At 51.1% G+C, this 13,267-nt stretch overlaps 1 pseudogene; it reads left to right on the top strand.

Moving 5' to 3' along the window:
• The first annotated feature begins 6,527 nt into the window (after positions 1-6,527).
• Positions 6,528-13,267, top strand: part of LOC101710425 (calcineurin B homologous protein 1-like) — a 36,714-nt pseudogene continuing 29,974 nt past the window's right edge.

The raw sequence follows: 13,267 nt of genomic DNA, 5'->3' as shown, positions 1-13,267 counted from the left end.
TCTTCACTTGAGATTTCCAGTCTTTAATGTGAGTGCTGTTTCTAAACGTGTATTGGTTCTTTTTTTGTACGTTTTTATTTTTTGAGACAGTGTCTCTATTTTTGAGGCTGGCCTTGAACTCAGGGGAGCCTCCTGTCTCAGTGTCCCAAGTGCTGGGATTACAGGCTTACACTGTCACACCCAGCTGTTTCTTTATTAGGTGTCAGTCAGGCTCTGTGGTAGGTGCTGGGCCCAGGAGGTAAAAAACACTCAGTCCCCATCCTTAGGGAGTTGATCTGTGCTGGGAAAGGCGGTGATGAGAACAGCAGGGGAGGACGAGCAGGAGCCAGAGAGCACGCGGAGGCCCAGCCCTGCAGAGGTGTGGGGTCCACACATTCAGGCCCTCCTGAGCCCTGGTGCGACTGACCACAGGGAGAGGCAGGGGTCTCAAGGAGGCTGGGCCAGGTCACGTGGGCCTGTGTCTGGGACGAGTAAGGGTCTGGGTCTTAGGGTCATGAAAAGCTGTTTGGAGATCCTGACCGAGGAAGTGACGGATCAGCCTGCAGTTTTGGGAGAGCCCTGTTATCCTGAGAGTGTGCTGGAGGCTCCAGGTGGCTCAGTGGGACCCATTAGAGGGCTGTGGCCTGGGTCATGGCCGGAGATGACGTGGCCTGGATTAGGCCTTGGAATCTCGTGCTCTTTTCATCTTCGTGGGACCTGCCAACAACCTAACTAATTAAACCCTTGGAGGGATGCGAGGGCAGTGTTCCCATTGGCCCAGTTGGGGAGACCATCAGAGGGGCCCTGATCACGGCATTCCTGGCCTCCTCCAGTAGTGATTAGCGGAGACCACAGCACATGGAGCCCAGGGTCGTGGGCTGCTGAAGTCAGGGACTGAAGCCACAACCAACACCTTCTGCTCCTCCACCAGTGTCCTTTGCACCCAGCAGAGCCTGAGAGTGACAGGTCTCCCATAGGAAATTAAAACTGAGTTTTGGCTTCAAATGTATTAGGAATAACCTAGTTCCCATCCAGCAGAAGTCTTGCCAATTGGGAGCCGAGGGGAAGGCTGGATGAATTAGACTAAGTTTTGAATTACAGTGTGTTTAAAAGAAAAAGAAAGTGTGACTACTTCCAAGGACAAAGGTGAATCAATTAGGAGCCACACATGCAAAATGTTTTTCCTTTCTTTAACAGACTAATGCACAGCCACACTTTAATAGACACTGGCATGCTCCTCTCAGCTGGGAGGCATATTTCTAAAGACAAAGTAAGAAAATAATAATGAAGTAGTCATCATCTATTGAGTACTTACCATGAAGCAGGCACATGGCCAAGCACTTCGCTTGCATAATCAGATATAATCCTGACAACCACCCTTCTTGGGAGAAGTTCTATTATCAAACTCATAGAGCTTAAGTAGCTTACCCAAGGCCACACAGCCTATTTGTGCAGGAGTCAAAATAGGAATCTGGAATTGCCTGACATCCAAGCCCACAATCCACTTACTTCTAGGGATTGAGACAGCACTGATGGTTTGGTGAGAGCTACTTCTTCTGTAAATTTAAGCAAATCTATCATCATCCCTCTTCGAATGTCTCTCTATTCGGATCCTGGTAGCTCCAGGAGGTGGTGTAGAACCCTATGTGCATCCAGGTCACAACTCCTGCTGGTGAAGATCATGCACCTTACATGTCTCACTAGGAGAAAGGCTGAGACCCAGAGGTCCAGGAAAGAGACAAGGAAGACGGATCCGGATCCTGGAGGAAGGAGTGGGGAGGCTCTGTCTTGACACATCCCTGTTAGACTTTTAGCCTCCTGTCTCTTCTGCTCCACGTCCCACAGGCCTTACTTGCTTGGTGTCCCCTGGGCCATCTGTGTCAGTTGGTCCTGTGACTCCCTGGCTCTGGAAATGACCCGAGGGATAATCTAAATCTTAGAGTCAGCTTCCCATTATGGGGTGCCAGGGAATGTGGCTTGTTGGGACCCAGAAACCTCCCTGTCTCAAATGACAGGAGCAGCCCTTGACTCTTGCCTTCTAAGCTGGTCTCCCCAGGGTCAGAGGGGACAGGTAGGTGGACACTGTCACTCACCTGGAGATCCCTCAACAGTTCTCTTACGCCTGGTGTGCAACCTGAATGCCTTTGGACCTGCCCTTGTTATGGTTTGGACCTAACGTGTCCGCCAAAGGCAAACTGGCGGGCTCTGGGGAAGTGACTGGTCAGGAGGGTGCTAACCTCATCCGTGGATTAGCCCAGTGAGGAGTTCGTGAATGAGTGGCTGTTAGGAAGTGTGGGCTACTTGAAGGGAGTGTCAGGCTCTGTGACCTGGGGAAATATATCTTGTCTGGTGCCAGGTCCCTCCCTTAAACCTACGCTTGCCCAGAGCCCCGCCCCCCCCACCTCTGCAAGACCCCAGCTCTGGCCCCGGGCCCAGGGTCTCCCCTCCCCAGCCCTGCTGTGGCTGTTCCAGTGCTGCACACCTGCCGTCCTGACCGAGCTGTCCCTGCCGCCACACTGATCCACGCTCAAATGGCCCCTTGGAGGCAGAAACGCAGGAAACCACATGAGCATGCACCCAGGAGGACCAAGTACGAACAGCCAAAGTGGTGATGGCTGAGAAGCTCCACATCGGCACCAGAGACCTGGCCAAGCCCCTCGAGATGCACAGCTCACTGCCTCCATGGCAGGCCTCAGTCTCCCCTCGGGAAGGAGGGCGGTGGCACCTAACAGACCTGGGTTCAGGCCAAGGCTGGCCTGCCTGTCCCTGAGGGGCAGTTCGGGCCAGGTACTTGCTCTCTGATGCCTCACTCCCTTAGAGTAGAATGGTGGTGGTCACAGTCCCGGGACTGTGTGAGGGTCAGCTAAGGCCGTGAGCCCAGGCCGTCTCAATTGCTGGACGGTCTTTTCTGCAATGAAAAGTAAAATGGAATATTATAGAGCTGTCAAAAGAGCAGTCTTTCTGTGTATGACTTGGGAGATAGGGCTCAGCGACAAAAATAAGGGAAACATGGGCCAGGGATTTAGCTCAGTGGTGCCGCCACCTGCCTTGCAAGCGCAAGGTCCAGAGTTGGATCCTCGGTACCAAAAAGCAAAACAAAACCAAAAAAACCCCAAAACAAGGGAAACAGTATGTGTTTGATATCTTGTTTAAAACAGAGAAGAAATACAAATTTAGTTTGCATAAATCCATACAAATAAATTTGAATACACAACACAGGCACTTTGTAGAGTTACAAAAGAAGGTCATGGTCATGGTGATCTGGGGGAGAAAAGAAATTGACTAAATGCAGGTCTCAACATACTTTCCAGTATTTTCTCCCATGCCTAAGGATATCCTGTTCAAAGAGTTGAATTTATTATTTTATTATATATTTATTTATTGTTCTTTTGAGACAGGGTCTTGCTATATCCTTTAGGCTGGCCTTGAACTCACTATGTAGCCCAGGCTGGCCTCAAACTCACAGCAGTCCTCCTGCCTCAGCCTCCTCAGTGCTGGGATTATAGACCTGTGTCACCACAATCTTATTATTATTATTATTATTTTCTATATTGTTATTATTGTTTTTTCTTTACAACGGTCTCGCTATGTAGTTCAGGCTGCCCTTGAACTCACCATGTAGCCCAAGCTGGTTGTGAACTTGTGTCAATCCTCCTGCCTCAGCCTCCTGAACACTGGGATTACAGGCATGTGCTACCACACCTGGCCAAAGAGTTCAATTTTAAAATGTTGGAAATAAAACAGAAGAAACTCCCACTTATTTACTAAAGTTCTGGCGTCCAGAACAAGGGTGAGAAGGAATGCTGAACAGCATCCATTTTGGACTCAGAGAAAGTCCACCAACCTGAGGCAATGTCACTTCCAGCCGCCTCAGCAGGTTACTGAACAAGCTTCTAAAGTCCACTGGGGGTTCCCAGCATGTCAGAGATGTCTGCACAGAGATGGGGCAAGGGTTCCAGCTCCTGCACTGCTGTCACCAGCATTGTCACCACGCCATGACCTGGCGGCACCTGTGTGTGACTCCTTTCAGTCTCACGGTGGCTGACACATAGACTCACCGGGTTTCCGGGCCACACGCTGCAGCTCATGGCCACGCTTCGCTTCTTCTTTTCACCTCCTTCTATGGTTGGTGATGGGCGCTGCCTTGGCCCCTCCTCGTGCCCTGTAACTTGCCAGCTGGTGGCTTCTTAACGTCAGCTCGGGGTCCCGCCTGTCTGCACCCATTTACCCTCCTGGTTCTGGAGGTGGAAACCCAAGGTCAAAGTGCCACAGGTGCAGGGTCTGTGGAGGGCACTGTCCTTCCCCGAAGGTGACTCTGTTTGCCTGGGGCCTCACGTAGTGGAGAAACTGAGCAAGTCTCTCTCCCTCTCTCTCTCTTTCCCTCTCTCTCTGGCACTGGGGACTGAACCCAGGGCTTTCACACTGACCTATACCCACAGCCCATTTTTTATCTTTAATTTTCAGACAGGGTCTTGCCAAGTCACTAAATTGCCCAGGCTGGTTCAAACTTGGATCGTCCTGCCTCAGCCTCCCGGAGTGCTGGGATTACAGGTGTGCATGACGACACCTGGCTTTTTGTCTCTTCTTTGGAGGCAAGAATCTTGCTATTAAGAAATAATCACATGTCAAAGGCCCCATCTTCTAAAACTATCGCTTGGGAGGTTAGGATTCCAACGTGGATGTTCTGGAGGGACACAGACATTCGTCCTGAGGGCCAGGCAGCCCTGCAGTTGATGGAAGCTGCTGCTGACCTCCAGGCTCCTCACCTTGACCGGCACATTCCTGAAGCTGGATCTTCCCCTCCAGGGCCCCAGCTGTGCTGACTTCTTGGTCACCCTGCCCCGTCAGGCACCCAGGGCGGCTCCTCCCCTTCTCTCCCGAAGTCCCTGGCCTTCCTGGTGTTTCCTGCCACCCTGCCCGGATGAACTCCTGGCTCTCCCCTCTTGTCTCAGCCCAAGTCCCAGACACAGTCCCAGAGAGCAGGGACCCTGCCCAGGCTGGAGACACCCCTGAGTCTGTCCACTGCCCTGCCCTCAGAGCTGTCGCAGGAGGCTGAAGTCGAGACCCAAAGGCACCTCAACCAGGGACAGCACATCCAGGCACTCCAGCACTGTTGTGGTGTCAATGGCACCCGGTCCTGAGCACCCATTTACCCTGGTCTTCAGGACAACGTTGAAAAAATGGTGTTTTTTTTTTCTTTAACCATTTCATATTTGGAAAAGGACTGTGAATATTCACCAGGGCGTTTTCACACACATGCTCCCCAAGTCTTTTTAATGCCTTACTTTTCCATTTAAGAGTTCAATGGTCACTGAAAACTGATCACCTTCTGCAGGCCTCCCGAGGGGCTGAGGGCAGCCAGGGTCTAGGAGCGAGGAGGGATCCTGAAACACAGAGCGGATGGCTATCACCTGCCCATGGACACCAGGGCCAATGTGACCAGGCTTGGGTCCAGCTGGAACCAGGAGCGAGGGGCGTGTGAGGGAGCAGGTGTGTGCCACCCCCGCTTCCCCGGGCCACAGAGGCATCGAGAAGAAAATGAGTGTGGACTGGGCAAATGTGCCTGCTTTCCATTGGACCAGGACTGCACTGGCACTGCGCTGAGCAGGGCTCTGAGTGACGCCCTGAGTCATCAAGAGGCCCTGCAGCGGTGGCTGTCAACAGCTTTAGGACAGTAGAGGCCTTGTTACAGAGCCCACTCCTTCCACAAGAACCAGTTTTGGGAGGCGCTTTAACTGCAGCGGGATGGATGACCAGGTGTGTGTTCAGTCTTCACAGATGGACTCGTGTTCTCACTCTAAATGGCAGAGCAGCAAGGCTGGGAAGTTAGAAGACCAGTGTACGGTGCATGGCTGAAGTCCCAGCCAAGGAGGAGGCCAAAGCAGGAGACTCACAAGTTTGAGGCCAGCCTGGACAACTGCGCTAGACTCTGCCTCAAAATAAAATTTAAAAAGGGCTGGGGATGTAGCTCAGTGACAGAGAGCTTGCATGGCATGATGAAGAGTCCTGTTCTATTGCAGCTCATCTCACATCTGCTCTCCCTGTTGATGTGAGCACATCTGCAGGGACTCGGGCTCCTTCAGGCCTGGGTTATGTTAGTGCATGTAGAAGGGCTGTTTAATGCCACTGCACCACGTGTGCAGTAGGAGCTGAATTAATGGGTGTTGCACAGAATATATAGCCAAGCGATAGTCTGTGTTTCAGCATCGTCCTGAGAGCTAGTGGGGATCACGGGGAGGGAAGAGATGGGTTCATTCGGAAGCCATTACAGATGAGTCAGATCACTTGTGACCCAGAGTGAAGGACTCTGGGTGAGATCCTGCAGCTATAGCCCCGTGGTGACACCGGGACGGGAAGGCCACTGTTGAGGTGGACTCACTAGAGGATGACTGATTACAAAGGGATGCATCTTGCTCAGCTGAGATGCCAGTCTTTGCAGAGCCTGACAGGTCTGCTTTAACTGTCTTCCCTGCTGCTATCGTCTTAATGTTAGTTGCTCCAAAATTGACTTGTTGAGGTCCTAAGGCCCAAGGTGATGGTGTCACGAGATGAGGCCTTTGGGAAGTGATCAGACCACGAGGTTGAGCCCACATCAGTGGAATCAGTGCCCTTGTAACAGAGCCCAGGTGAGGACAGAGCTGGTAGGCGCCGTCTATGAAGCAGGAAATGGCCCTCATCGGACACCAAATCTGCCCGCCCTGTGGCTGTGGACTTCCAGCCTCCAGAACTGTGAGAAAGAACTTTCTGTTGTTTGCAAACTCTCTAATCCATGGCATTTTGGTACAGCAGCTTGAGTGGACTATGACAACTGGTGATGGAGCCTCTGACAGGGAACCCCAGGAGCGGTGGGATTAGGCTAGAACTGTGGCTAAAAGGGGATGAACACTTTGGAGCATAGCTTTTGGGTGGAAAATATGCTTATGGAGCAATGGAAAGAAGAACACCACTTAGAAGGCTATCCCTTTTCTCCTCCCCACTGAGGCTCTGTCCCCTACCGGCCGCCATCCTTCTCACAGCTGCCGCCTGGACTCAAGCCCTTCATCCCTCCTGCCCACCTCTGCTATGGTGGCCAGGGCCTTACCCTGCCTGGGCCTCAGTTTCCTCCTCTGCACAGCAGGGGTGATGACAAGTGGAGCATCACCTTCTCAGGCTGAGAAGTGCAAAGGATTCAAGAAACAGCCTGGCCCCTGCTAAGAGCCATAGGGGAAAAAATCCACTTGTGACAATCAACTAACAATTTATAAAATACACGTCCGTGCCCTTGAGAAGGTATCTGAAGTTCCTGGGGTCCTTGTGTTGGGTTGTGGCCTAGAGCCAATAACTTCTTGTTCTAATTAATTAATTATACAGTGCTGCGGATATGACTTAGGGCCTCACACATGCTAGCCAAGCACTCTGTCACTGATCTATATTTCCACCTCTTCTTTTTTTTGGTTTTCTTGTTTGAAACAATGTCTTGTTATGTAGTTTAGGCTGAATTTGAACTCACTCACTATATGGCTCAGGCTGTCCTTGAACTCACAGCAATCCTCATGCCTCAGCCTCTTGAGTGTTTTGACTACAGGCGTGCGCCGCTATGCCCGGTCCTCTTGTTCTAATTTAGACTGGGTCTTGGTCTTGCTGTATACTTTGGGCAAACCAATTAATCTACATATACCTTTTTAAAAAGCAGAAAAGAAAACATCATCCAGTCTTAACTCACAGAACTATTTGGTTTCTAAGGAAGATGGGTGAGTCTAAAAATGGCTGTGGTTTTGAAGTGGAGACTAGTGAGAGAGTGGGCTTGTGGCTACCTACCTGAGGCAGTAATACTTCCCAAGAGTGCGGATCAATTCAAGTTAAAAATAGAACATTGTGGGCCGGGGCTCTAGCTCAGTGGTTTCGCCGCCTGCTGCGCAAGTGCAAGGACCCGAGTTCAATCCCCGGTAGCAAAAAAAAAAAAAAAAAAAAGAGAACATTGTGCTTGCCAGAAGTTCCTTGTCACTCCTCTGACCATAAAGGAAGGGAGACAACTTATTGAGGCTCAGAACTCAGCCCATGTCTCCCACAGGGCTCTGAGCACCATCACTTTTGAAACCTAACCTGGGATAAAGGGATTGACCAAAGAGTTATCTCCTAATTATGCAGATATTTGGAAAAGGGATGCAAACCACCTTCATCTGGTCACATATTTTAGGAAACACCCACAACTGCAAGATGAGACGGGGGCTGCCCTGGGCAATCTGAGATTAGGCGTGGGCGACCCGTGGCTCTCCCCAGCATCTGCCCACTGCTTCCCAGGAAGTTGTGATTCCCATCCGTGGATCTGGTGGCTCCAGGAAGCTGGCTCCACCCTGGCTTTAGGAAGACAACACACAGCCCACTTCAGGCCAATCCATGGGTCTGCACCTTAGCCACAGTGACTGGTCCAAATGGCAAGCGCTAAACCAAGCAAAGTGAAGTTCAGGGCTCTTGTTTAGAAATGTGGGACAAAGGCGGAGGGACAGAGTCATGGCCACCCTTTTTGCTGGCTGGTAGGTAGCTGTCCTGCAAAGAAGTCACCTACAAAAGGGATCAGTGCTAAGAAAATGTTAGGGTGCTGAGGGGGGCCTTACTGCTATTCAAACCCTCTGGAACAGATCATGCCAGAAACTGCCCTCAATCAGAACTTTGGAATTACTTGATCCAATAATTTACTCTCTCAGATGAGGCCCAGTCAAGAAAAGAGAAATCATACTACCTATTTCCAAACACAGGAGATTTAGTGAAAGAATGCGTTACACCAGAAATTAGTCCATTTTTTTCTGTTACTATAACGAAATACCCAAGGCTGGGTTCATTTCAAAGAGAAGAGGCTTATATAGCTCATAATTTGGGAGGTTGAAAACCAAAACAACATATCTCTGGTTTCAGTAAGGGTCCCCTTGGCGGCATTTCATCATGGCAGTTGGCATCACAGCCGAGTGCGTGTGAAAGGGAGACATCACATGGCAAGACTGGAAGCCAGGAAGTAAATCTTACTCTTTTTAACAGCCCTCTTACAAGATCTGCCCCAGGGTCCCAAGAGAACTACCTCAATTCCTTCTGAGGGCAGAGCCCACAGTGAACTAACAACCCCCCAAGAAGCACCCCCCCCCCCCGCAAAAGTCCCAACTTCACCACACTGCAGGCTAAGCTTCCTGCGCAGGAGCCTTTGGAGCACACACCCAGAACATACCCACACCACGCCCACATGGGCATCACACTGTGGAGGCCGAGGTAACTCAGAGGCTGACCACTCCTAAGGCTGCAAGAAAATGGGGAGCATGACTGCCAGAACCTAGGACCTGGGAGGAGGGCGGCGGGGGGAGCTCCAGAGCTTGTGTTCAGAGCACTGAGAGCTCAAGGATGCACACACCCTCAGGTGGCGGCCTAGAGTGCATGGCCCAGGAAGTGAGGACTTTGCACAGCGGTCCTCCTTCTCGAGGGACCTACGCTGATGTGCTCTAGTGCCTCCACAGGGCCTTGGGAGTGGAGCTGGGGATGCGAAGAGGAGGCGCCATCTGCTCCTGCTGGAGAGACAGTCCCAGGACTGAAGGATGGAAAAGATGTCCTGTTTTCCTGCCTGTTCTGATGCCTCTACTGGCAGAAACTTGCAGGAAGCCAGCTGTCACAGAGACAGAAATGTGGCTTGCAGAGTACAAGGCCATCATCGCAGAGCAGAAGGAGGAGCCTGGAGATGAGAGGTGGGTGGTAAAGGACAGGTGTGATGTCATTGCTAGCTGAATTGTGCTTTTCTTACATGCATCCTGTTGATACATTTGATTATCAGACTTAACATAAGGCTATAATTATAGCTTATCTCATTTTTCCTTGGGCTATAATCTGGAAACCATTTGGTTATCCCAAATGCTATAGTTTAGTTTCCAAATCCCCAGTGCACAGACAAGGTGTTGGCTTTCTCTTCTCTTGGATGAGAGGATCAGAGGCAGGATATCCAAGTACCACGTTTGCTCTAAGCTGACCCTTTTGAAGGAGCTCTTTGGGCATGGAGACTTTGGAGCCCCTTCCAAGAGGAGGTCTGGGCCAATTGCAGTGTTCCCAGTCCTCTTGGTGGTGATGGGTCTCAGGGTGGGCCTATGACCTGGAATTCTAGTGGTGACATCAGAGAAAGGCTTCTTTGACCAGAAAGAGAGAAAAAGAGAAAAGACGCTGCTTTTCTTCTCCTGGATAGCATGTCTGGGTATCATGATTGACTCGGTGTCAAGCCATTACCCAACGAATCCAGCCAAGAACCAAGACAGAGAGAAAAGACGAGAGGGATGTGGGTCCTCCATGGTATTGTGGAGCTGAAGAACTAAGCTTCTAGAAGCTGCTAGCCCTGGAGTTCCAGTTGTGAGATGATGTATTTTCCCATTGTTTAAGCCCGCTGGGGCAGGCTTCTTGTTTCTTGTAGCTAAACATCTTTGTTAAATTCTCACCCCCAAAATAGGCATCAGATTTTTCCTCCCAGCCAGGGATAGGGTGCTCCCATCAGTCAGGGCTCAGTCAGAAAGGCTGGACTGCTTTGGGGTGGCTCTGCAAATAAATATGTGATCTGGGATCTGGGGTGGGGCTGACCCTCTGCAATTGCGAGCTGCAGGGCTCCTGCTGCGGCTTGAAATCCATGGGGCAGGGAGAGGGAAAGAGAAGATGGATGTCAAGTAGAAGAGAGCAAGGACAAGCTGAGCCCACAAGAATGACGAAGACAACAGGTCAGTTCTCAGGCTGGGGCCCCCAGGTCCTCAGGAGAAGCGGGTACTCTTTCTCCGGAGACCTGTAAGGCCTTGTAGAAGCTGAAGGAGGATCTAGGCAAAGGTGAAGCAGTGGTAGGCCGGCTGCCCCTCCCCAACCTTGCGGTGGTCCTGGTGACCCTGCCTGGCCTGCAAATCTCAGACAAAGAGATCTCTAAAGGCCCTACTGGAAACACCCAGGAAAGAAGGTTCTGGAAACCCCCATCAGCCCAGCTAGGTTGACACATTACCGTGCTGCCACTGTATTCATCCCTGAGGACTGGGTCTTCAACAGAACTGGGGTGCTGAAGCAAGGAAGGAGGGCAGAGCAGACCTGGGGGAGGCAACCAGGAAGTACCTGAGTCTTGGGGAGAGGTTCATAGTGGATTGTTAAGAGGGATTCTGTGTACGAGGTGTTAAGAGGGATTGTGTGTACGAGGCACACACAAAAGTGCATAAACAGAATGCTGGCCTGCCCTCTTCTTCCCCCCAAACAATAACTGGCCCTCTAGGCCTATCACAGGCCAACCCTTGGCAGAACACACTAAAGAGAAACACACTCATGCCTGCAGCATTTAGTGGGGCGCCTGCCCTACCTCTGAATCACCTCGTGCTGTTTATCCACTTCCCCTCCTCTGAACTCCGCTCTCCTCTTTCTGCGCACACTGAGCAAGCATGCATTAAGCACCTACTGTGTGCTAGGGGCAGTGGAGACAAGGCACAGATGAACTGAATGGAGGTCCTGCCCAGGGAGGGCTCTCTTTCCCCTGCCGGATCCCCTTCCTTCCAGAACCCTTTTCAGATGTCACCTCTGCACTCCAGCACACCCCCGCAGCCCCTGCGCATGTCTCCGAGCGGCTGCAAGTGATTATCTGCAAGTAGATATGTATATGGACGTGTGGTTTTTCTTTTTCATGAGTGCCTTGTTTTTGTTGGTCCCATCTTCCCCCTGGACCACATAAGAGCTTTGAAGGTCAGGTTTCTGTTTCCTCTGCTGCTTGTGAGGACCTGCTGTGTGTGCGGGAGGCTGTGCTCGAAGAGGAGCTGCCTGTTGGGCTTCCAAAGATGACGACAAGTGGCTTTGCTGCGCGGGCCTTGGAAGTCAACAGCTCCGTTCCTCACACCCCACTCTGCAGCGCGTTGCTGTGTGTCCTGTTACTGCCCCGTTCGACTGACGGTGGGGCAGGGTGGCTGAGAAGACTCTGGCCACAGAGCACCAGCTGTGACTCCTCCTCTTGGACTCACACTGGCCTCTGCCGTTCCGCTGAGCCGGGGTGCGGTGTGGACACTGCTATACACCTCTCGGGGGGCTGATTCCGTGGTGGGCGCTGGGGTACCGAAGAGCCCATACCTCAGTGGTAGGAGCTGCTGCTCTTCCCATTTTTTGGTGAGAAAAATCAGTGCTTAAGAGTTGCTTAAGCACCTTCCAAACACCAAAATCTGAGTTTTCAGCTAGTACAGTATGTCACCTGAGATCTGCAATGATGCGAGTGAACTTCTAGAATGCACTTTTCCACACCTCTGGGCTCTGGAGTGAGACCACCAGGTGTTAATTCAGCTCCGTGGGCTTGGACAAGACACTTGGCCTTTCTGAGTGGTTGTTGTTGTTGTTGTTGTTTTGGTGCAATGAAGATGAATCAAGCAAATGAAAACAAACAAGAAGTCAGCACTGACCTCATAGGCGTGTTGTGAGGATTAAATGAAAGAAAAAATACGTGTGCTTTCTACAATGTCAAGCATGAAGTGAGGCCCCCCCCCACCACTAGCTTGTATTCTTCTATTAGCAATCATTGTTATTCTCAGCCTTGTTCCAGCAGTCTGGCCGACAGCCTCCTCTCCGGGAAAGTCATCCTTGATAGGACGTAGTTAGCAAGGAAAGGCCTGTATTCCAGGGAGCCTCAGGCTCCCCCAGAAGCCCGTAGCAGAACAGTCACTGCAGCTGCCTGTGCACAGGAGAGCCTGTGCATGCAACTGGGCTGCAAAGCCCAGGCTCTATTGATGTCCTGTCTTATCTGGCCCTGCTCAGCTGCTCCGCATATGTTCCATAAATGGGAATCATTAGCCATGAGCCCCATAAACACTTGCTCCTAAGCGTGTTGTGCAGGGTGTGCTTGCTGTGTGGCAATTGCTCAGTGAAGCCCATCAGCCTAGATATGAAACAGCCATCACCATGTGTAAAAAAAACCAGTCTGCCCTTCGAAGAGCCTTGCAGGGGCCGGGCTGGGGGTAGCTTCCCTGGCTGCTTATACAAACTCTGCTTTCTCTTGTTTTTCTGCAAAGAAACAGTCAGTTCAGGAGAATAATCGCAGAGAGCTGGCTTCTCCATGGGGACACTTGAAAGTGACGCTCTTCTTTGCATTTAATAAAACTTCTTTATTAGGTTCCCCATATCCTCCAGTTAATTGAGGGAGCAGATTCGCTGTAAAGGGGCTGATGGTTTGGGCTTTGTAAAGCTGATTCTGTCGCAAACATGCACAAATGGACTATGGGTTCAGGTGGCTGAGGAGAAAACTCAAGGAGCTGGGAGCTGTGTCAAAAGGAGAACAATTTGGCTTACT

Source organism: Heterocephalus glaber, unplaced genomic scaffold, assembly GCF_053883595.1.
Source record: "Heterocephalus glaber isolate CG9 unplaced genomic scaffold, H.glaber_assembly_v1.0 deba00001509, whole genome shotgun sequence".
NCBI lineage: Eukaryota > Metazoa > Chordata > Mammalia > Rodentia > Bathyergidae > Heterocephalus > Heterocephalus glaber.
The sequence above is the reverse complement of the archived record's forward strand: the minus strand, read 5'-3'. Positions and strand labels throughout refer to the sequence as shown.